At 44.7% G+C, this 22795-nt stretch overlaps 1 protein-coding gene and 1 long non-coding RNA gene across 4 annotated transcripts in view; one reads left to right on the forward strand and one right to left on the reverse strand.

The window, feature by feature from the left end:
* The window catches only part of LOC115187372 (high affinity choline transporter 1), a 301018-nt gene that overhangs the window by 175835 nt on the left and 102388 nt on the right, over positions 1-22795 (forward strand). For 2 of the 3 annotated variants that reach the window (XM_029746441.1, XM_029746439.1), the window contains exon 1: positions 16712-17114. The exons of the other annotated variant lie outside the window; for it this stretch is intronic. The gene's annotated coding sequence lies outside the window, so the exon portion shown is untranslated. Of the gene's footprint in view, positions 1-16711; positions 17115-22795 lie in introns of those variants that run through there. 3 annotated transcript variants of the gene reach the window in all.
* On the reverse strand, positions 1040-2735 carry LOC115187416 (uncharacterized). Its single transcript, XR_003876053.1, has 3 exons — positions 2605-2735; positions 1591-1645; positions 1040-1375 (listed from the first exon to the last, which is right to left on the reverse strand). It is a non-coding gene; the product is annotated as an uncharacterized LOC115187416 (long non-coding RNA).

Here is a 22795-nt window from a genome sequence, read left to right on the forward strand (position 1 = left end):
GTTCCAGAATAAATTGCTTTTTGGTTTTGTCTTAATGTCTTTATCTTATTTAGTGTCTCTTAGATTCTTTATCTTATTTAGTGTCTCTTAGATTCTTTCTCTTATTTAGTGTCTCTTAGATTCTTTATCTCATTTAGTGTCTCTTAGATTCTTTATCTTGAAGTGTTTCCATTATTATTCCATTGTATTATTATAATCATCTGGTCATTCTTTGTATTTTAAACATTTTTTAATAAAGGGGTTTGTTGTTGTTTACCTCATGATGTTATTGATTATAAATGTTATGATATTGATTATGATGTAGATTATTGTTATGATGTTGTTAGTAGTATATAGATAATGATGTTATTGATTATAAATGTTATGATATTGATTATTGATTATGAAGTAGATTATTGTTATGATGTTGCTCTCTAAACTGCCATGTAATCAACTGAATGCTTTTAATAAAATTACAGGCTGTCAGTCTTGTGTGATTCCCCTCTTGGACAGACTACAACATACAGTATGAATTAACTGAGATCAGTCTTGTGTGATTCTCCTCTTGGACAGACTACAACATACAGTATGAATTAACTGAGATCAGTCTTGTGTGATTCTCCTCTTGGACAGACTACAACATACAGTATGAATATCATGCTGAAACCCTCATAGCCAAGTGTGTGTGTGTGTGTGTGTGTGTGTGTGTGTGTGCGTGCGTGCGTGCGTGCGTGCGTGCGTGCGTGCGCGCGCGTGTGTGTGTTCAGAACTCTGGTGGTATTAAAACATGATCTGACTAGGTAGTGTCCACTCCAGTACATGTGTAGTGTAGGATGTGTGTCTGTGTACTCCAGTACATGTGTAGTGTAGGATGTGTGTCTGTGTACTCCAGTACATGTGTAGTGTAGGATGTGTGTCTGTGTACTCCAGTACATGTGTAGTGTAGGATGTGTGTCTGTGTACTCCAGTACATGTGTAGTGTAGGATGTGTGTCTGTGTACTCCAGTACATGTGTGTTGATGCCTAAAGAGACTCTGTGTTTAACACACTTCAACCAGACGACTGTAGAAGCTTCTGTTTTATTGAAGAACAACCGTTGTCTCCATTGAACACAATGTTGTGGTGAAGGTAGTTGTTTTATGACTGACTGAAAGAGGGGGACTTTCAGAGTATTTCTTGGTTGGTCAAATGTTGGTTGGCTGAATGTTGGGTCTAGTTGGTTGGTCATTGGCTTGATGGCTGAATGTCAGGTTTGTTGAACATAGATCCTTGTTGATAGGCTGTTAGTTCTCATTAGGTTGTATTTTGGTGGTTTTTGGTTAGACTGGTTCCTAGGAGGAGGAAGAGGAAGAGGAGGCTGAGCTGTGACAGTTTGACATCAGTCTCCTGTTACCTGCTGAGAGAGAGAGAGAGAGAGAGAGAGAGAGAGGAGAGAGAGAGAGAGAGAGAGAGAGAGAGAGAGAGAGAGAGAGAGAGAGAGAGAGAGAGAGAGAGAGTTACAGTACATCACCAAGCAGTATCTACCTCTGGTACCAAACATCTTCATGTAACAGTTAGTGCAGTAGGGTTTCTCATCACAACAGTTACAGTACATCACCAAGCAGTATCTACCTCTGGTACCAAACATCTTCATGTAACAGTTAGTGCAGTAGGGTTTCTCATCATGCTGAAACACAAAGCACAGAAAACATCTTAGTTCATGAGATACATAGATACACTCTCTCTCCCCCTTCCCTTACCTCTCTCCCCCTCTCCCCTCTCCCTCCTACGTCTCCCCCCTCCATGCTATACTCCCCTCCCTCTCAACTCCCGTTCCTCTCTCCCCCTTCTCTCCCTCCTCCTCTTCCCTCCCTCCCTCTCTCTCCATACCTCAGCATGTTGTCCTGGGGTCCCCCTTCTCTCCCTCCTCCTCTTCCCTCCCTCCCTCTCTCTCCATACCTCAGCATATTGTCCTGGGGTCCCCCTTCTCTCCCTCCTCCTCTTCCCTCCCTCCCTCTCTCTCCATACCTCAGCATGTTGTCCTGGGGTCCCCCTTCTCTCCCTCCTCCTCTTCCCTCCCTCCCTCTCTCTCCATACCTCAGCATATTGTCCTGGGGTCCCCCTTCTCTCCCTCCTCTTCCCTCCCTCCCTCTCTCTCCATACCTCAGCATGTTGTCCTGGGGTCCCCCTTCTCTCCCTCCTCCTCTTCCCTCCCTCCCTCTCTCTCCATACCTCAGCATGTTGTCCTGGGGTCCCCCTTCTCTCCCTCCTCCTCTTCCCTCCCTCCCTCTCTCTCCATACCTCAGCATGTTGTCCCGGGGTCCCCCTTCTCTCCCTCCTCCTCTTCCCTCCCTCCCTCTCTCTCCATACCTCAGCATATTGTCCCGGGGTCCCCCTTCTCTCCCTCCTCCTCTTCCCGCCCTCCCTCTCTCTCCATACCTCAGCATATTGTCCTGGGGTCCCCCTTCTCTCCCTCCTCCTCTTCCCTCCCTCCCTCTCTCTCCATACCTCAGCATGTTGTCCTGGGGTCCCCCTTCTCTCCCTCCTCCTCTTCCCTCCCTCCCTCTCTCTCCATACCTCAGCATGTTGTCCTGGGGTCCCCCTTCTCTCCCTCCTCCTCTTCCCTCCCTCCCTCTCTCTCCATACCTCAGCATGTTGTCCCGGGGTCAACTGTCTCTGACACTGTTGACACTTCAGACACAGAGGGTGGTAGTCCCGCCCCAATGACCTCTTCTTCTCACCTGGACCAATGGGGAGAGAGGATAGCAAGGGTTAGAGGTCAAATGTCTGTCATGGACCAATCTGGTTAGAGGATACCAGGGGTCAGATTTAAATATCTGGCATGGACCGATGTGGTTTGAGGATACCAAGGTTAGAGGTCAAATATCTGGCATGGACCAATGGGGTTAGAGGATACCAGGGGTCATGTTGATAATGTAGGTCTATCTGTTTTACTGATATGGACATTTTACATTTCTGTCATCAAAGTAACTAAAGCTAGTAGCCTAATCAGGTCACAGCTGTCTGAATGGGGTCATCGTGTCAAAACAAGCGCTGGCGCTGACATGTTTGTAGAGGTGTTGACTAACAGACAGTATCCTGGTCTAAACTGTGAGCTGAGACTTTATTTATTGATTTAGAACAGGATAGGCTATATATATTGTACATTCACAAATAAATATCACCCGACGCTGAGTTTCCCGGACCCCGACACACAGTGACGTCGGCCCGGTATAGTGACACCGGGAGAATCCGGGAAAAGGCTGGCAGACGTGACCCGGTAATCCAAGATGCTGCGACCATCAACAGAGATCAACAGAAACAGTTCTAGTGGTGGAGGTGTGTCTGAGTCAGGTGTCCATCATAGAGACATATGGTGGTGGAGGTGTTTCTGAGTCAGGTGTCCATCATAAAGACATATGGTGTTGGGGGGGGGGGTTCTAAGTCAGGTGTCCATCATAAAGACATATGGTGTTGGGGGGGGGTTCTAAGTCAGGTGTCCACTATAGAGACATATGGTGTTGGGGGGGGGGGGGTTCTGAGTCAGCTGTCCATCATAGAGGCATATGGTGGTGGGGGGGGGTTCTGAGTCAGCTGTCCATCATAGAGGCATATGGTGGTGGGGGGGGGGGTTCTGAGTCAGCTGTCCATCATAGAGACATATGGTGTTGGGGGGGGGTTCTGAGTCAGCTGTCCATCATAGAGACATATGGTGGTGGGGGGGGGGGGTTCGGAGTCAGCTGTCCATCATAGAGACATATGGTGGTGTGGGGGGGGGGGGTTCTGAGTCAGGTGTCCATCATAAAGACATATGGTGGTGTGGGGGGGGGGGGTTCTGAGTCAGCTGTCCATCATAGAGACATATGGTGGTGTGGGAAGGGGGGGTTCTGAGTCAGCTGTCCATCATAAAGACATATGGTGGTGTGGGGGGGGGGGGGTTCTGAGTCAGGTGTCCATCATAGAGACATATGGTGTTGGGGGGGGGGTTCTGAGTCAGCTGTCCATCATAGAGACATATGGTGGTGGGGGGGGGTTCTGAGTCAGCTGTCCATCATAGAGACATATGGTGGTGGGGGGGGGGTTCTGAGTCAGCTGTCCATCATAGAGACATATGGTGGTGGGGGGGGGGGGGGTTCTGAGTCAGGTGTCCATCATAGAGACATATGGTGTTGGGGGGGGGGGGGGGTTCTGAGTCAGGTGTCCACTATAGAGACATATTGTGGTGGTGTTGGGGGGGAGGGTTCTGAGTCAGGTGTCCATCATAAAGACATATGGTGGTGGGGGGGGGGTCTGAGTCAGCTGTCCATCATAGAGACATATGGTGGTGGTGGTGGTGGGGGGGGGGGGGTTCTGAGTCAGGTGTCCACTATAGAGACATATGGTGTTGGGGGGGGGGGGGGTTCTGTGTCAGGTGTCCACTATAGAGACATATGGTGTTGGGGGGGGGTTCTGAGTCAGCTGTCCATCATAGAGACATATGGTGGTGGTGTTGGGGGGGGGGGGTTCTGAGTCAGCTGTCCATCATAGAGACATATGGTGGTGGTGTTGGGGGGGGGGGGTCTGAGTCAGGTGTCCACTATAGAGACATATGGTGTTGGGGGGGGGGGGTTCTGAGTCAGCTGTCCATCATAGAGACATATGGTGGTGGTGTTGGGGGGGGGGGGGGTTCTGAGTCAGGTGTCCACTATAGAGACATATGGTGTTGGGGGGGGGGGGGGGTTCTGTGTCAGGTGTCCACTATAGAGACATATGGTGGTGGGGGGGGGGGTTGGTCGGTTGGTCAGTGTGATTGGTCAGTGTGGTCGGTTAGTCGGTTGGTCGGTTGGTCAGTGTGGTCGGTTGGTCAGTTTGGTCAGTTGGCCAGTTGGTCAGTTGGTCGGTTGGTCAGTGTGGTCAGTCTGTTGGTTGGTCAGTTGGTCGTTTGGTCAGTGTGTTCAATGTGGTCGGTTGTTTGGTCAGTGTGGTTGGTTGGTCAGTTGGTCAGTGTGGTTGGTTGGTCAGTTGGTCAGTTGGTCAGTTGGTCAGTTGGTCAGTTTGGTTGGTTGGTCAGTTGGTCAGTGTGGTTGGTTGGTCAGTTGGTCAGTCTGGTCGGTTGTTTCCAACCACACTGGTCGGTTGTTTCCCCCCCAGTGTGGTTGGTTAGTCAGTTGGTCAGTGTGGTTGGTTGGTCGGTTGGTCAGTTGGTCAGTTTGTTGGTTGGTCAGTGTGGTTGGTTGGTTGGTCAGTTGGTCAGTTGGTCAGTTTGTTGGTTGGTCGGTTGGTCAGTTGGTCAGTTTGTTGGTTGGTCAGTGTGGTTGGTTGGTTGGTCAGTTGGTCAGTTGGTCAGTGTGGTTGGTTGGTCGGTTGGTCAGTTGGTCAGTTTGTTGGTTGGTCAGTGTGGTTGGTTGGTCGGTTGGTCAGTTGGTCAGTTTGTTGGTTGGTCAGTTGGTTGGTCAGTTGGTCAGTTGGTCAGTTTGTTGGTTGGTCAGTGTGGTTGGTTGGTTGGTCAGTGTGATCAGTTGGTCAGTTTGGTCAGTTGTAAATCAAACAAACACACTATGTGAACACCAACATTTTTTAAAAGAAATAGTGAATCGTGCCAGACACCTTCCCTTGTATAATTAAGATTACATTGTATCTGCTCTTGTAACCCAGATGGGTGTTTGGTGTCGTCTTTAATACCATAATAACATGTAAACTCCTGTTCTAATCGCCGTATTTCTATGTTGAGAAAACACTTATTTTCTTATTATTTATTTAATTGATCAGACAAAACGTTCAGCCATGCTGTTTGTCTCCCGGCCGTCCGTCCTTCCCGTCTGTCTGCCTACCTGCCTGTCTCTCTGTCTATTCCTCTATTAAGTCCCCAGCTGATTGCTCAGACACACATACACACACATATCATACATACATATGCATTAACACGTGCTCACACACACACATACACTGACCGTTCAGTGCCCCCCCCCCCCCCCATAGACTCACAGTCATACCCCTGTTAGGAAAGGGACACAGGAGACCCCCATAAGTTTAAGGTGTTTTCCTTTAGGAGAGAGAGAGGTCAGTGATGCAGTCATACCCCTGTTAGGTCCCAGCATTCTGATTCCATGGCACAACACCTAAGAGATGATACCTGATCTGAAGATAGCCTCTAACTGGGCCACAGAGTTTCCTCTAAATGTAGAACCTGATCTCTACATGTAGGACAGCCTCTAACTGGGCCACAGAGTTTCCTTTAAATGTAGAACCTGATCTCTACATGTAGGACAGCCTCTAACTGGGACACAGAGTCTTCCCTGGTCAGGTCACATAGTTGTTATTGTGCTCACAGTAGCAGGAAGTGAAAATAAACAACTCTAACCTATTTAACCTTTAGTTAACCAGGAAGACCCATTGAGGTCAGAAGACGTGTTGGCAAAAAGGGCAGACCTCTCAGCCAAAAAGGGCAGCTTTAACTAGGGCACATATTTGATTTCACATGATGTTATGGTGATCACACTTACAGGAAGTGAAAATGTAAATGCCATGCCCACAGCAACCTGCCCGCTATCCATTCCCTGCTGTTTGGCAGACACAGGCTGACTTTAGCCGCAGTTGGACAAGAAGAGGCAAAACAGACAGGCAATAGCTACGTTGCGCACAGTCAATTTCGTAAACAAGAATAATTAATAGTCTTGTCAACAAATGAGAACAGATCTCTGCTGGTTCCCCCTTTCCTCCTGAACAACAACAACCACAGGAGTCAAATAAATAGTCTCTCTCTCTCCCCCTCTCTACCCCCAATCTCTCCTCTCTCTCTCTCTCTCTCTCTCTCTCTCTCTCTCTCTCTCATATCTATACGTTCCGCCAGCAGAACCCCTAGCCAATGGCATCGCACGGCGCGAAATACAAAACCAACTAAAATACCACAATTCAATTTTCTCAAACAATCAACTATTTTACACCATTTTAAAGATAAGACTCTCGTTAATCTAACCACATTGTCCGATTTCAAAAAGTCTTTACAGCGAAAGCAAAACATTAGATTATGTTAGGAAACCACCACAGCAAAAAGCAACAACACAGCCATTTTCTTAGCAAGGACAGCCATTTTCAAAGCAAGGCTAGCCGTCCAAAATCACAAAACCCAGCTAAAATTATGCACTAACCTTTGACGATCTTCATCAGATGACACTCCTAGGACATTATGTTATACAATACATGTATGTTTTGTTCAATCAAGTTCATATTTATATCAAAAAACAGCTTTTTATATTAGCATGTGACGTTCAGAGCTAGCATACCCCCCGCAAACTTCCGGGGAATTTACTAACAATTTACTAAATTACTCACGATAAACGTTCACAAAAAGCATAACAATTATTTTAAGAATTATAGATACAGAACTCCTCTATGCACTCGATATGTCCAGCTTTTCGGATGAAGCACATTTTGCAATATTCTAAGTACATAGCCCAGCCATCACGTGCTAGCTATTTAGACACCCGGCAAGTTTAGCCTTCACCAAAATCACATTTACTATAAGAAAAATGGTCTTACCTTTCCTGTTCTTCGTCAGAATGCACTCCAGGACTTCTACTTCAATAACAAATGTTGGTTTGGTCCCAAATAATCCATCGTTATGTTCCAACAGCGATGTTTTGTTCGTGCGTTCTAGACACTATCCCAATGGTAAATCAGGGTCGTGCGCATGGCGCATTTCGTGACAAAAAATGTCTAAATATTCCATTATCGTACTTCGAAGCATGTCAACCGCTGTTTAAAATCAATTTTTATGCAATTTATCTCGTAGAAAAGCGATAATATTCCGACCGGGAATCTGCCTGTCTGTAAAAAGAGGGAAAAACAGAAAGGCGGGGGCGGCCAGTGCACGCGCCTAAGCCTTTTGTCTGCTGATAGACCACTTAGCAAAAGCGCTCGTGTATTTCAGCCAGGGCTTTGAATTACGTCATTCAGGTTTTTCCCGGGCTCTGAGAGCCCATTGGAGCCGTGGGAAGTGTCACGTAACAGCAGAGATCCTTTGTTTTTGGAAGAGATGTCAAAGAAAGCCAATAAATGGTCAGACAGGCCACTTCCTGTAAAGGAATCTCTCAGGTTTTTGCCTGCCATATGAGTTCTGTTATACTCACAGACACCATTCAAACAGTTTTAGAAACTTTAGGGTGTTTTCTATCCATATATAATAAGTATATGCATATTCTAGTTACTGGGTAGGATTAGTAACCAGATTAAATCGGGTACGTTTTTTATCCGGCCGTGTAAATACTGCCCCCTAGCCCTAACAGGTTAAACTGCTCTTAAACGCTAGTAAAACCAAATGCATGCTTTTCAACCGTTCACTGCCCGCACCCACCTGCCCGGCTAGCATCACTACTCTGGACAGTTCTGACCTAGAATACGTGGACAACTACAAATACCTAGGTGTCTGGCTAAACTGTATACTCTCCTCCAATCAAATCCAAATCAATCTAGAATCGGCTTCCTATTTCGAGACAAAGCCTCCTTCACTCATGCCGCCAAACTTACCTTCGTAAAACTGACTATCCTACCGATCCTCGACTTCGGCGATGCCATCTACAAAATAGCTTCCAATACTCTACTCAGCAAACTGGATGCAGTCTATCACAGTGCCATCCGTTTTGTTACCAAAGCCCCTTATACTACCCACCACTGCGACCTGTATGCTCTCGTTGGCTGGCCCTCGCTACATATTCGTCGCCAGACCCACTGGCTCCACGTCATCTATAAGTCTATGCTAGGTAAAGCTCCGCCTTATCTCAGCTCACTGGTTACCATAACAACACCCACCCGTAGCACGCGCTCCAGCAGGTATATCTCACTGGTCATCCCCAAAGCCAGCACCTCCTTTGGGCGCCTTTCCTTCCAGTTCTCTGCTGCCAGTGACTGGAACGAATTGCAAAAATCGCTGAAGCTGGAGACTAACTTTAAACATCAGCTATCTGAGCAGCTAACCGATCGCTGCAGCTGTACATAGTCCATCTGTAAATAGCCCACCCAATCTACCTACCTCATCCCCATATTGTTTTTATTTACTGTTCTGCTCTTTTGCACACCAGAATCACTACTTGCACATCATCTGCTCATCTATCACTCCAGTGTTAATCTGCTAAATTGTAATTACTTTGCTACTATGGCTTATTTATTGCCTTACCTCCTCATGCCGTTTGCACACACTGTATATAGACTTTCTTTTTTTCTATTGTGTTATTGACTGTACGCTTGTTTATTCGATGTGTAACTCTGTGTTGTTGTTTGTGTTGCACTGCTTTGCTTTATCTTGGCCAGGTCTCAGTTGTAAATGAGAACTTGTTCTCAACTAGCTTACCTGGTTAAATAAAGGTGAAATAAATAAAATAAGTGCTCACTGTTGCCCCTAGTGGCCAGTTTAATGCATTTCCCCCACGTCCTCAAGACATGGATAAAGGCAAGCTGATGCTAGATCAGTTGCCAAGTTATTTTCTAATGGTTAAGGTTAGGGAGATCCTGAAACTGATCCTAGACCTGTGGTTATAAGGAAAACGTCTACTTAATCGGTCCCCAGAATACAGCCATCTTTCTCACCAGCCCTGTCACATGAGATGTGTTAGCTGGTAGGCAATGAGTAGGCAGGAAGTATTATATTTTTTTCACTGTTATTTTACCAGGTAAGTTGACTGAGAACACGTTCTCATTTACAGCAACGACCTGGGGGAGGAATGAGCCAATTGTAAACTGGGGATGATTAGGTGACCGTGATGGTTTGAGGGCCAGATGGGAATTTAGCCTGGACACCAGGGTTAACACCCCTACTCTTACAATAAGTGCCATGGGATCCTTAGTGACCACAGAGAGTCAGGACACCCATTAAATGTCCCATCCGAAAGACAGCCCCCTCCACAGGGCAGTGTCAGGAGGTTAGAAACCTACTGGCCCTCCAATACCACTTCCAGCAGCATCTGGTCTCCATCAAGGGACTGACCAGGACCAAACCTGCTTAGCTTCAGAGGTAAGCCAGCAGTGGGATGCAGAGTGGTATGCTGCTGGCTGTAGGCAGCAATTAGGCAGGAAGGTAGGCAGGAACTAGGCAGCAAGCAGAGAGCATGCCCAAAACATGTCAAACTAGGCTAGTTATAGAACCCACTGCTCTGCTAAAGGAGATTAAACCTGTTTGGGATAGGGGTCAGTATTTTCACGGCCGGATGAAAAACGTACCCAAATTAAACTGGTTACTACTCTTGCCCAGAAACTAGAATAGGCATCGTATTAGCAGATTTGGATAGAAAACACTCTGAAGTTTCTAAAACTGTTTGAATGGTGTCTGTGAGTATAACAGAACTCATATGGCAGGCAAAAACCTGAGAAAAATCCAAGCAGGAAGTGGAAAGTCTGAGAATTGTAGTTCTTCTTTTGAATCTCTATAGAAACTACAGTGTCTGTGGGGTGACGTTGCACTTCCTAAGGCTTCCATTGGCTGTCAACAGCCTTCAGAAAGTTCTTTCAGCATTCTCCTGTCACTGGGCAGAGAATAGGAGCTCAGTCACTGAGTGGACTGCCTGAGGACAAAGGGATTGGATATGCGCGGTCACGCGAGCACGCCGTTCCTTCTTTTTCTTCTTGAATGAATATGCTATTGTCCGGTTGGAATATTATCACATTTTTACGTTAAAAATACCATAAAGATTGATTTTAAACAGCATTTGACATGCTTCTAAGAAAGGTAATGGAACATTTAGACTTTTCGTCTCTGGTACTGCGCTCGCACGTTATGCCTTTGGATAGTGCTCTGTACGCACGAACAAAACTGAGGTATTTGTACATAAATATGGATTATTTCGAACAAAAACAACATTTCTTGTGGAAGTAGCAGTCCTGGGAGTGCATTCTGACGAAGATCAGCAAAGGTAAGAGAATAATTATAATACTAATTCCGAGTTTAGGTGACCCCGAACTTGGCGGGTGTCTGTATAGCTTGCTGTGATGGCGAGCTATGTTCTCAGAATATTGAAAAATGTGCTTTCTCCGTAAAGCTATTTTAAAATCTGACAGCGGTTTCATAAAGGAGTACTGTATCTATAATTCATAAAATAATTGTTATGTATTTTGTCAACATTTATGAGTATTTTTGTAAATTCACCGGAAGTTTTTGGTGGGAATACATTTTCTGAACATCACGCGCCAATGTAAAATGCTGTTTTTGGATATAAATATGAACTTTATCGAACAAAACATACATGTATTGTGTAACATGATGTCCTAGGAGTGTCATCTGATGAAGATCGTCAAAGGTTAGTGCTTCATTTAGCTGTGTTTTGGGTTTTTGTGACATATATCCTTGCTTGGAAAATGGCTGTGTGGTTATTTTTGTCTATGTACTCTCCTAATATAATCAAATGTTTGCTTTCGCTGTAAAGCCTTTTTGAAATCGGACAATGTGGTTGGATTAAGGAGTAGTGTATCTTTAAAATGGTGTAAAATAGTTGTATGTTTGAGAAATTGAAATTATTAGATTTTTGAGGTATTTTCCACCGTGCTGTTCCATTGGATGTTGGCTAGGCGTTCCGCATGTGAAACTAGGAAGTTATAGAACCCACTGCTCTGCTAAAGTAGATTAACATGTCCGTCTTTGCTGAAGGTCACTTTGTCCCAGTTATTCAACACAGTTTCAAGATTTTACATTTCCAGCTACAATCTTTGTTTTTCTCAGGATTGTCCCTGATTACCTTTATCTTTCCTGGAAAGAGTTCAGACGAGACCCCTTCTCCTCCTCTGTTTTGGCTCTGCTCTCTCTCTCGCTCTCTCTCTCGCTCTCTCTCTCGCTCTCTCTCTCGCTCTCTCTCTCGCTCTCTCGCTCGCTCTCTCGCTCGCTCTCTCTCTCGCTCTCTCGCTCGCTCTCGCTCGCTCTCTCGCTCTGCTCTCTCTCGCTCTCTCTCTTTACAAAGCTCTCTGTTTAAAGGGAAAGGGAAAGGGAGGATACCTAGTCAGTTGTCCAACTGAATGTATTCAACTGAAATGTGTCTTCCGCATTTAACCCAATCCCTGTTTAGTATGTTTAACGTCGCCATGGCAACCACCATTTCTATCACAAACGATCAACCTGTTGCAGGACAACAGGAAATGTGGAAACTTGGAGTGTATCTGAGATCTAAAAAGGATTCTGAAGTTTCCTTTACGAAAAATAAATCAAAATATTGTCTGTATGTCTTTCTCATCTCTGTTGTACCTGTTCCTCAGACCACACCACTAACAGCTGTTGGGACAGTACTAGGATATTCTCACCTGTCCCTAAAGGCTGTTGGGACAGTACTAGGATATCTATACCTATCCCTAACAGCTGTTGGGACAGTACTAGGATATCTTTACCTGTCCCTAACAGCTGTTGGGACAGTACTAGGATATCTGTACCTGTCCCAGCTGTTGGGACAGTATGAGGATATCTGTACCTGTCCCTAACAGCTGTTGGGACAGTACTAGGATATCTTTACCTGTCCCTAACAGCTGTTGGGACAGTACTAGGATATCTTTACCTATCCCTAACAGCTGTTTGGACAGTATAAGGATATCTGTACCTGTCCCTAACAGCTGTTGGGACAGTACTAGGATATCTTTACCTATCCCTAACAGCTGTTTGGACAGTATAAGGATATCTGTACCTGTCCCTAACAGCTGTTGGGACAGTACTAGGATATATTTGGCAGCAGTGTGTTCACTGCCTCTTCCCCTCTGTCCTTCTTTTTTACCCTGACAGACATTCTCAGCTGATTTTATTTAAGTGCTCAATACTCCAAACTGAGTCCAAGCCTAAAGAATGATCAAGCTACCCTTTGTTGTTTGGCAAGAAGGGCGAGACAGACAGACAGACAGACAGACAGACAGACAGACAGACAGACAGACAGACAGACAGACAGACAGACAGACAGACAGACAGACAGACAGACAGACAGACAGAGCACATGTTTTTCTAACTTGTATTAAACGCTGGGCTGGGTTGTTAGGGGGCTGGGCGAGGTTGTTAGGGAGCAGAGCTGGGCTGGACCGAGCTGGCCTGGGTTGTTAGGGGGCTGGGTAGGTTGTTAGGGGACTGGGCTGGGTAGGTTGTTAGGGGACTGGGCTGGGTAGGTTGTTAGGGGACTGGGCTGGGTTGTTAAGGGGCTGAGCTGGGTTGTTAAGGGGCTGGGTTGGGCTGGGTTGTTAAGGGGCTGGGCTGGGTTAGGGGACTGGGCTGGGTTGTTAGGGGACTGGGCTGGGTTGTTAGGGGACTGGGCTGGGTTGTTAGGGGACTGGGCTGGGCTGTTAGGGGACTGGGCTGGGTTGTTAGGGGACTGGGCTGGGCTGTTAGGGGACTGGGCTGGGTTGTTTAGGGACTGGGCTGGGTTGTTAGGGGACTGGGCTGGGTTGTTAGGGGACTGGGCTGGGTTGTTAGGGGACTGGGCTGGGCTGTTAGGGGACTGGGCTGGGTTGTTAGGGGACTGGGCTGGGTTGTTAGGGGACTGGGCTGGGTTGTTAGGGGGCTGGGCTATGTTGTTAGGGGGCTTGGCTATGTTGTTAGGGGGCTGGGTGGTTAAGGGGCTGTGTTGTTAAGGGACACTTTGTTCCACTTGTTGACTTTACTGTTGGTAGATAGATGGGTAAGTCTCTCAGTCTGTTTGTATGTGTGTGTCTCTGTGTGTGTCTCTGTGTGTGTGTAGTCTTTCATCTTAAATAAATGCATAGCTTGCATGTTTACAGACATAGAGGTAGGAAAGAAAGAGGGAGGGAAGGAGCGAGAGAGAGAGAGCATTGATGTCGGGTAGACGCTGGAATATTTTCACAAGGTGGTGAAAGAGGAGTGTCATAACAAAACCCAGGAGAAGAGAGAGAGGGGGGGGGTGACAGAACGAGAGAGTAGACATGGACACAAACACCTACCTGGAGGAGACAGCATTCCCTCCCCGATATGCCCCAGTAGGCACAACTAAGACAACATACAGTGAGGGAAAAAAGTATTTGATCCCCTGATGATTTTGTACATTTGCCCACTGACAAAGAAATGATCAGTCTATAATTTTAATGGTAGGTTTATTTGAACAGTAAGAGACAGAATGACAACAAAAAAATCCAGAAAAACACATGTCAAAAATGTTATAAAATGATTTGCATTTTAATGAGGCAAATAAGTATTTGACCCCTCTGCAAAACATGACTTAGTACTTGGTAGCAAAACCCTTGTTGGCAATCACAGAGGTCAGACGTTTCTTGTAGTTGGCCACCAGGTTTGCACACATCTCAGGAGGGATTTTGTCCCACTCCTCTTTGCAGATCTTCTCCAAGTCATTAAGGTTTCGAGGCTGACGTTTGGCAACTCGAACCTTCAGCTCCCTCCACAGATTTTCTATGGGATTAAGGTCTGGAGACTGGCTAGGCCACTCCAGGACCTTAATGTGCTTCTTCTTGAGCCACTCCTTTGTTGCCTTGGCCGTGTGTTTTGGGTTATTGTCATGCTGGAATACCCATCCACGACCCATTTTCAATGTCCTGGCTGAGGGAAGGAGGTTCTCACCCAAGATTTGACAGTACATGGCCCCGTCAAATGATGCGGTGAAGTTGTCCTGTCCCCTTAGCAGAAAAACACCCCCAAAGCATAATGTTTCCACCTCTATGTTTGACGGTTGGGATGCTGTTCTTGGGGTCATAGGCAGCATTCCTCCTCCTCCAAACACGGCGAGTTGAGTTGATGCCAAAGAGCTCTATTTTGGTCTCATCTGACCACAACACTTTCACCCAGTTGTCCTCTGAATCATTCAGATGTTCATTGGCAAACTTCAGACGGGCATGTATATGTGCTTTCTTGAGCAGGGGGACCTTGCGGGCGCTGCAGGATTTCAGTCCTTCACGGCGTAGTGTGTTACCAATTGTTTTCTTGGTGACTATGGTCCCAGCTGCCTTGAGATCATTGAGAGGATCCTCCCTTGTAGTTCTGGGTTGATTTCTCACTGTTCTCATGATCATTGCAACTCCACAAGGTGAGATCTTGCATGAAGCCCCAGGCCGATGGAGATTGACAGTTCTTTTGTGTTTCTTTCATTTGCGAATAATCGCATCAAATGTTGTCACCTTCTCACCAAGCTGCTTGGTGATGGTCTTGTAGCCCATTCCAGCCTTGTGTAGGTCTACAATCTTGTCCCTGACATCCTTGGAGAGCTCTTTGGTCTTGGCCATGGTGGAGAGTTTGGAATCTGATTGATTGATTGCTTCTGTGGACAGGTGTCTTTTATACAGGTAACAAATTGAGATTAGGAGCACACCTTTAAGAGTGTGCTCCTAATCTCAGCACGTTAACTGTATAAAAGACACCTGGGAGCCAGAAATCTTTCTGATAGAGAGGGGGTCAAATACTTATTTCCCTCATTAAAAAGCAAATCAATTTATAACATTTTTGACATGCGTTTTTCTGGATTTTTTGTTATTATTCTGTCTCTCACTGTTCAAATAAACTGATAGACTGATCATTTCTTTGTCAGTGGGTAAATGTACAAAATCAGCAGGGGTTCAAATACTTTTTTCCCTCACTGTAACCAACAGAAACGGGTCACAACTCCTGGAGCTCTGTCGCACGCTGGGTCTGTACACAGTCAATGGTAGGCTTCAAGGGGACTGTAATGGTAGGCTTCAAGGGGACTGTAATGGTAGGCTTCAAGGGGACTGTAATGGTAGGCTTCAAGGGCTGTAATGGTAGGTTTCAAGGGGACTGTAATGGTAGGCTTCAAGGGGACTGTAATGGTAGGCTTCAAGGGGACTGTAATGGTAGTCTTCAAGGGGACACTAATGGTAGGCTTCAAGGGGACTCTAATGGTAGGCTGCAAGGGGACTGTAATGGTAGTCTTCAAGGGGACTCTATTGGTACTGTATGTACACCTATAGCTCTTTTTTTAACCTTCATTTAACTACAGTAATACTGTATATTACTTTATCACTGACCTCAACCCAGAGTCTCTCAGAGCGTTCACAGTCAGCTCACTACCACTGCTATTAGATCACAGCTAAATCACAGTCTACCTGAACAGAGCAATACTCAATCATGAGGCATCGAAGCCCAACATACTGTACGCTCCTGGAAGGAAAGTAGTATAGCAACCTACCAAACAACAATAAGGCAACAACAAATGAAATACCGTTTAGACAACTTCCTGGAGAAAACGTTTCACTGAGATAGCGAAGGAGTAAACTTGGCAGTAGAAAGCCTACAGTATATTTGACCTTTCAACTTCCCTATCAAATTTAAACATGTCAAGCAGACGTCAGAAACCAGCTCAATGTAATTTAATAATCGATAGAATCGAACCACTTCTGGGAAAATTGGAAAACACTAAACAAACAACAACACGAAGAGTTATGAGAGAGAGAGAGAAAGAGAGAGTGTAATGTTTAATGTTTTTATTGTTTATTTCACTTTTGTTTATTATCTACTTCACTTGCTTTGGAAATGTAAACATATGTTTCCCATGCCAATAATGCCAGAGAGAGAGAGAGAGAGAGAGAGAGAGAGAGAGAGAGAGAGAGAGAGAGAGAGAGAGAGAACAACAATTTCTTTTTCCAGCCGTCTAATTTAACAACATGTGGGTTTTGTGTGACAATTTGGGCGCATCACAATATATTCCACTGGGTCGTTATTGACCGAGCACCTACAAGGAAATTGATGCAGCCACCAATCAGAGCAGTTGCTGGCAGCTTCCTGCACTTTGTGACATATGACACTCCCCCTCCACCTCCCCTGGAGTTTATAACGGCAGGAGGGAGAACACAATCATTCTAGAGTGTTCTTTCCTTCCTCACAGCTCCAGACCTCTCTTCACCTTAACACCTAGATAGACTTACACCTGTTGCTGTTCTGTTCTTATCTTCCTCTGTGACTGAGATCCGTCTGTCACCACTCTGTTGGTTTTTTAATCCTCCTTCATCCAGCCATCCGTCTATCCATTCATCCATCCGTCTATCCGGGCTGTTTAGCCCACAACAAGGACTCGTGACAGAAAGAACCAGTGACAGAAAGAGAGATAGAGATAGAAAGAAAGAAAGAAAGAAAGAAAGACTGTGAGAGACTGCCCAGGTTTATGTGAATACCCTGAACAGACTGAACTGACAGACAGACTGACATACCTGCAACACTATTTGGGACAACACGTTATCTGTTATTCATTTAGGTATGTATACGTTTATGATATTTATTATACTTCCCCTAGATGCTGCTGCTGTAGACTACAGTGTGTTTTATCTTATTGCTGAAATGTCAATGTGGTTCATCTGACTGACAGTAAGATGCTGTACGGACAGAGAAACGTGTGTGTTGTATGTTTTCTGAGTTTGTGTGTGTTGTGTAGGTTGACTTCATTTGTGTTGTCACAGATGTGTGTGGGTTGTGTGCATGTGTAATCTACCTGTGTGCTTGTGATTCCATTTGCATTGTTAAAAAGGTGTGTGTGTGTGGGTGCATTGAGTTCACGTGTGTGTATGTAAGTGTTTGTGTGTGTGTGTACTCCTTCCGTGTGTTGTTAGAGCTGCGTGTCTTGGCAGTAGACTGCAAGGGGTTATGTAACAGCGAATACATACCTCCCCAGAATAGCTTAAAGAGAATTGCATGCCTCGGTTTACCCAGCACAGCCCAATTTAAACCCACAGGTGCCAATTACAACTGAACTAGGTTAACTTGGTTCGTAATACAATGTCTCTGTTGTATGTAAATGCTGGGGAAATAACTGTACTTTTCCATCGAGATAAAAGTCAAAGACGACAGTATCTTGTTTTGAGCATCTTTGTTTTTCTCTGTTATCAATTGAATGTAGATACTAAGAAATATGTTTTTATTTGAAACAGGTGGATACTTATCTTTTGATTATCTCAATGTGTATCTCTCTCTCTCTTTCTACTTTCTCAAAGGGTTTGTTGGCATGGGACACGTGTTTAGGGAAAAGACACTAAACACAAGGGAAATAAACAAGGGAAACTTTAGTAAACATTACACTGATAAAATGTGTTATATTATGTCTACGTACAGTGTTGTAACAATGTCAAATAGTTGACGTGTGAAGATAAATAAACAGATAAATATAGGTTGTATTTACAATGTTGGTTGTGCTCCTCTGGTTGTCCCTTTCTCAAGGCAACAGGCCACAAATGTAGTGTGATTACACACTGCAGTACTTTGCCTAACAGATATGGGAGTTTGATGTTTGATTTGTTTGTACATAGTCAAGGATTTTCTTAATTTGGGATCAGGCACAGTGGTCAGCTATTCTGCCACTGTGTACTCTCTGTTAAGAGAGTAAATAAACATAAATATATGTTGTATTTATAATGGTGTTTGTTCTTCACTGGTTGCCCTTTTCTTGTGGCAACAGGTCACAAATCTTGCTGTGATTTCACACTGTGGTACTTCCCCCAATAGATATGGGAGTTTATCCAAATTGGGTTTGTTTTCAAATTCTTTGTGTATCTGTGTAATCTGAGGGAAATAGAGTTGAAGTCGGAAGTTTACATACACCTTAGCCAAATACATTTAAACTCAGTTTTTCACAATTCCTGACATTTAATCACAGTGAAAATTCCCTGTCTTAGGTCAGTTAGGATCACCACTTTATTTTAAGAATGTGAAATGTCAGAATAATAGTAGAGAGAATGAATTATTTAAGTTTTTATTTCTTTTGTCACATTCCCAGTGGTTCAGAAGTTTACATACACTCAATTAGTATTTGGTAGCATTGTCTATACATTTTTTAACTTGGGTCAAACGTTTCGGGTAGCCTTCCACAAGTTTCCCAAAATAAGTGTAACTGAGTCAGGTTTGTAGGCCTCCTTGCTCGCACACACTTTTTCAGTTCTGCCCACAAATTTTCTATAGGATTGAGGTCAGGGCTTTGTGATGGCCACTCCAATACCTTTGTTGTCCTTAAGCCATTTTGCCACAACTTTGGAAGCATGCTTGGGGTCATTGTCCATTTGGAAGACCCATTTGTGACCAAGCTTTAACTTCCTGACTGATGTCTTGAGATTTTGCTTCAATATATCCATATAATTTCCCTTCCTTTTGTGAAGAGCACCAGTCCCTCCTGCAGCAAAGCACCCCCACAACATGATGCTGCCACCCTTGTTCTTCACGGTTCTTCAGCTTGCAAGCGTCCCCCTTTTTCCTCCAATCATTTCGATGGTCATTATGGCCAAACAGTTCTATTTTTGTTTCATCAGAGCAGAGGACATTTCTCCAAAAAGTACGATCTTTGTCCCCATCTGCAGTTGCAAACCATAGCCTGGCTTTTTTATGGCGGTTTTGGAGCAGTGGCTTCTTCCTTGCTGAGCGGCCTTTCAGGTTATGTTGATATAGGACTCGTTTTACTGTGGATATAGATACTTTTGTACCTGTTTCCTCCAGCATCTTCACAAGGTCCTTTGCTGTTGTTCTGGGATTTATTTGCACTTTTCGCACCAAAGTATGTTCATCTCTAGGAGACAGAACGCGTCTCCTTCCTGAGCAGTATGACGTCTGCATGGTCCAATGGTGTTTATACTTGCGTACTGTTGTTTGTACAGATGAATGTGGTACCTTCAGGAGTTTGGAAATTTATCTCAAGGATGAACCAGACTTGTGGAGGTCTACAATTTTTTTCTGAGGTCTTGGCTGATTTCTTTAGATTTTCCCATGATGTCAAGCAAAGAGGCACTGAGTTTGAAGGTAGGCCTTTGAAATACATCCACAGGTACACCTCCAATTTACTCAAATGATGTCAATTAGCCTGACCTTACAGGGAAACCCAACTCCCAACGTTCTCCCAACATGTTGTTTTGATTTGAAACACCAACAGATTGGACATGATCAAAGCATAACAATCCGCACCACCTCCAACAGATACCGTATTAAATAGACGGATGTAAACATATTGGCAAATGGTCTAAAGTAATTCCCTGTAAAGGGAATAGGGTGTCAAGTCGGACTCCTCCCACAGGGCTGGAAATGATTTCACTGTTTCATGTTGAGTGACATGTAATGGACACGATCACTTTCAATCTGCTGTGCAACGTGCATTGTGTTTGTAACAACGTTACGTTCATTGTGAACGCCAAAAACAAGAGTCGGTTGGTCCGACACTACATAGACAATAAATATATTGAACTGAGTTGATGTTGAACTGAGCAGAGCCACCTGTGTTTGTGTTCTCTGTGTGACAGTATGGTGTAGGACAGACAGTATGGTGTAGGACAGACAGTATGGTGTATAACAGACAGTATGGTGTAGGACAGACAGTATGGTGTAGGACAGAGCTGTACATGATATCTAGACAGTATGGTGTAGGACAGACAGTATGGTGTAGGACAGACAGTATGGTGTAGGACAGACAGTATGGTGTATAACAGACAGTATGGTGCAGGACAGACAGTATGGTGTAGGACAGAGCTGTACATGATATCTAGACAGTATGTGGTAGGACAGACAGTATGGTGTAGGACAGACAGTATGGTGTGGAGGAGACAGTATGGTGTAGGACAGACAGTATGGTGTAGGACAGACAGTATGGTGTAGGACAGAGCTGTACATGATATCTAGACAGTATGATGTAGAACAGACAGTATGGTGTAGGACAGACAGTATGGTGTAGGACAGACAGTATGGTGTAGGACAAACAGTATGGTGTAGAACAGACAGTATGGTGCAGGACAGACAGTATGGTGTAGGACAGACAGTATGGTGTAGGACAGACAGAATGGTGTAGGACAGACAGTATGGTGTAGGACAGACAGTATGGTGTAGGACAGAACAGTATGGTGTAGAACAGACAGTATGGTGTAGGACAGACAGTATGGTGTAGGACAGACAGTATGGTGTAGGACAGACAGTATGGTGTAGGACAGACAGTATAGTGTAGGACAGACAGTATGGTGTAGGACAGACAGTATGGTGTAGGACAGACAGTATGGTGTAGGACAGACAGTATGGTGTAGGGCAGAGCTGTACATGATATCTAGACAGTATGGTGTAGGATAGACAGTATGGTGTAGGACAGACAGTATGGTGTAGGACAGACAGTATTGTGTAGGACAGACAGTATGGTGTAGAACAGACAGTATGGTGTAGGGCAGAGCTGTACATGATATCTAGACAGTATGGTGTAGGATAGACAGTACGGTGTAGGACAGACAGTATGGTGTAGGACAGACAGTATGGTGTAGGACAGACAGTATGGTGTAGAACAGACAGTACGGTGTAGGACAAACAGTATGGTGTAGGACAGATAGTATGGTGTAGGACAGACAGTATGGTGTAGAACAGACAGTATGGTGTAGGACAGACAGTATGGTGTAGGACAGACAGTATGGTGTAAAACAGACAGTATGGTGTAGGACAGACAGTATGGTGTAAAACAGACAGTATGGTGTAAAACAGACAGTATGGTGTAGGACAGACAGTATGGTGTAGGACAGACAGTATGGTTTAAAACAGACAGTATGGTGTAAAACAGACAGTATGGTGTAGGACAGACATTATGGTGCAGGACAGACAGTATGGTGTAAAACAGACAGTATGGTGTAGGACAGACATTATGGTGCAGGACAGACAGTATGGTGTAAAACAGACAGTATAGTGTAAAACAGACAGAATGGTGTAGGACAGACCTGAACCGTGATATCTCGACTCAGATCTTCACATGATTGTGTGGTATAAAGGTGGCACGTGCACACACACACTAACGCACAAACACACACAAAGTCAGGGAGGACGCTGCCGTAGGAAAACTACTGAGAGACATTCCTAAAGAGTGAGAGGAGAGGTGTTGGTATAGCTGTTCAACCAGACTAATTATACCTTATGACAACACAGACAGAATCATGTTTCAATGCATTACAGAAGTCTACAAATAATACTGTCTATATAGTTAGTTTATCTGAACCTTGTGTAAACTTAGAGGAAAATAATAAAGGAAAATCTATTTAAAAAGATATGTTAAAAGATATATATATGGAGGGTTGGAAATGATGCAGACAATTACATTAATGGAAGCCCCAATCTATTTGCCCTATTAAAGCTGATCCCCACCTCCCCCCAACTTATACACTGAGTTGACAAAACATTATGAACACTTTTGACATTTTATTTAACCTTTATTTATCTAGGAAGGTAAGTTAAGAACAAATTCTTATTTTCAATGACGGCCTACCCCAGCCAAACCCTAACGCAGACAAAGCTGGGCCAATTGTGCGCCACCCTATGGGACTCCCAATCACGGCTGGTTGTGATACAGCCTGGAATCGAACCAGGGTCTGTAGTGACTCCTCTAGCACTAAGATGCAGTGCCTTAGACCACTGCGTCACCCGGGAGCCCAGGTGAATCCAAGTGAAAGTTATGATCCCTTTTTGATGTCACTTGTTAAATCCACTTCAATCAGTGTAGATGAAGGGGAGGAGACATATTAAAGAATGATTTTTAAGCCTTGAGACAATTGAGACATGGATTGTATATGTCATTCAGAGGGTTAATGGGCAAGACAACATATTTAAGTGCCTTTGAACAGGATATGGTAAATGGTGCCAGACACACCGGTTTGTGTCAAGAACTGCAATGCTGCTGGGTTTTCACACTCAACAGTTTCCTGTGTGTTTCAAGAATGATCCACCACCCAAAGGACATCCTTTGGCGTATAGAGGTATAGGGGTATAGAGGTATAGAGGTTTAGGTGTATAAAGGTATAGAGGTTCCTCCTGCAGGCAGAGGAGGGTCGTTAGTGATTGGAGCCACCTGGGCTCAGGGTATTTAAACTGCTTCACTAATCTATCTATCTATCTATCTATCTATCTATCTATCTATCTATCTCTCTCTCTCTCTCTCTCTCTCTCTCT

This window comes from Salmo trutta, unplaced genomic scaffold (assembly GCF_901001165.1).
Source record: "Salmo trutta unplaced genomic scaffold, fSalTru1.1, whole genome shotgun sequence".
Taxonomy (NCBI): Eukaryota; Metazoa; Chordata; class Actinopteri; order Salmoniformes; family Salmonidae; genus Salmo; species Salmo trutta.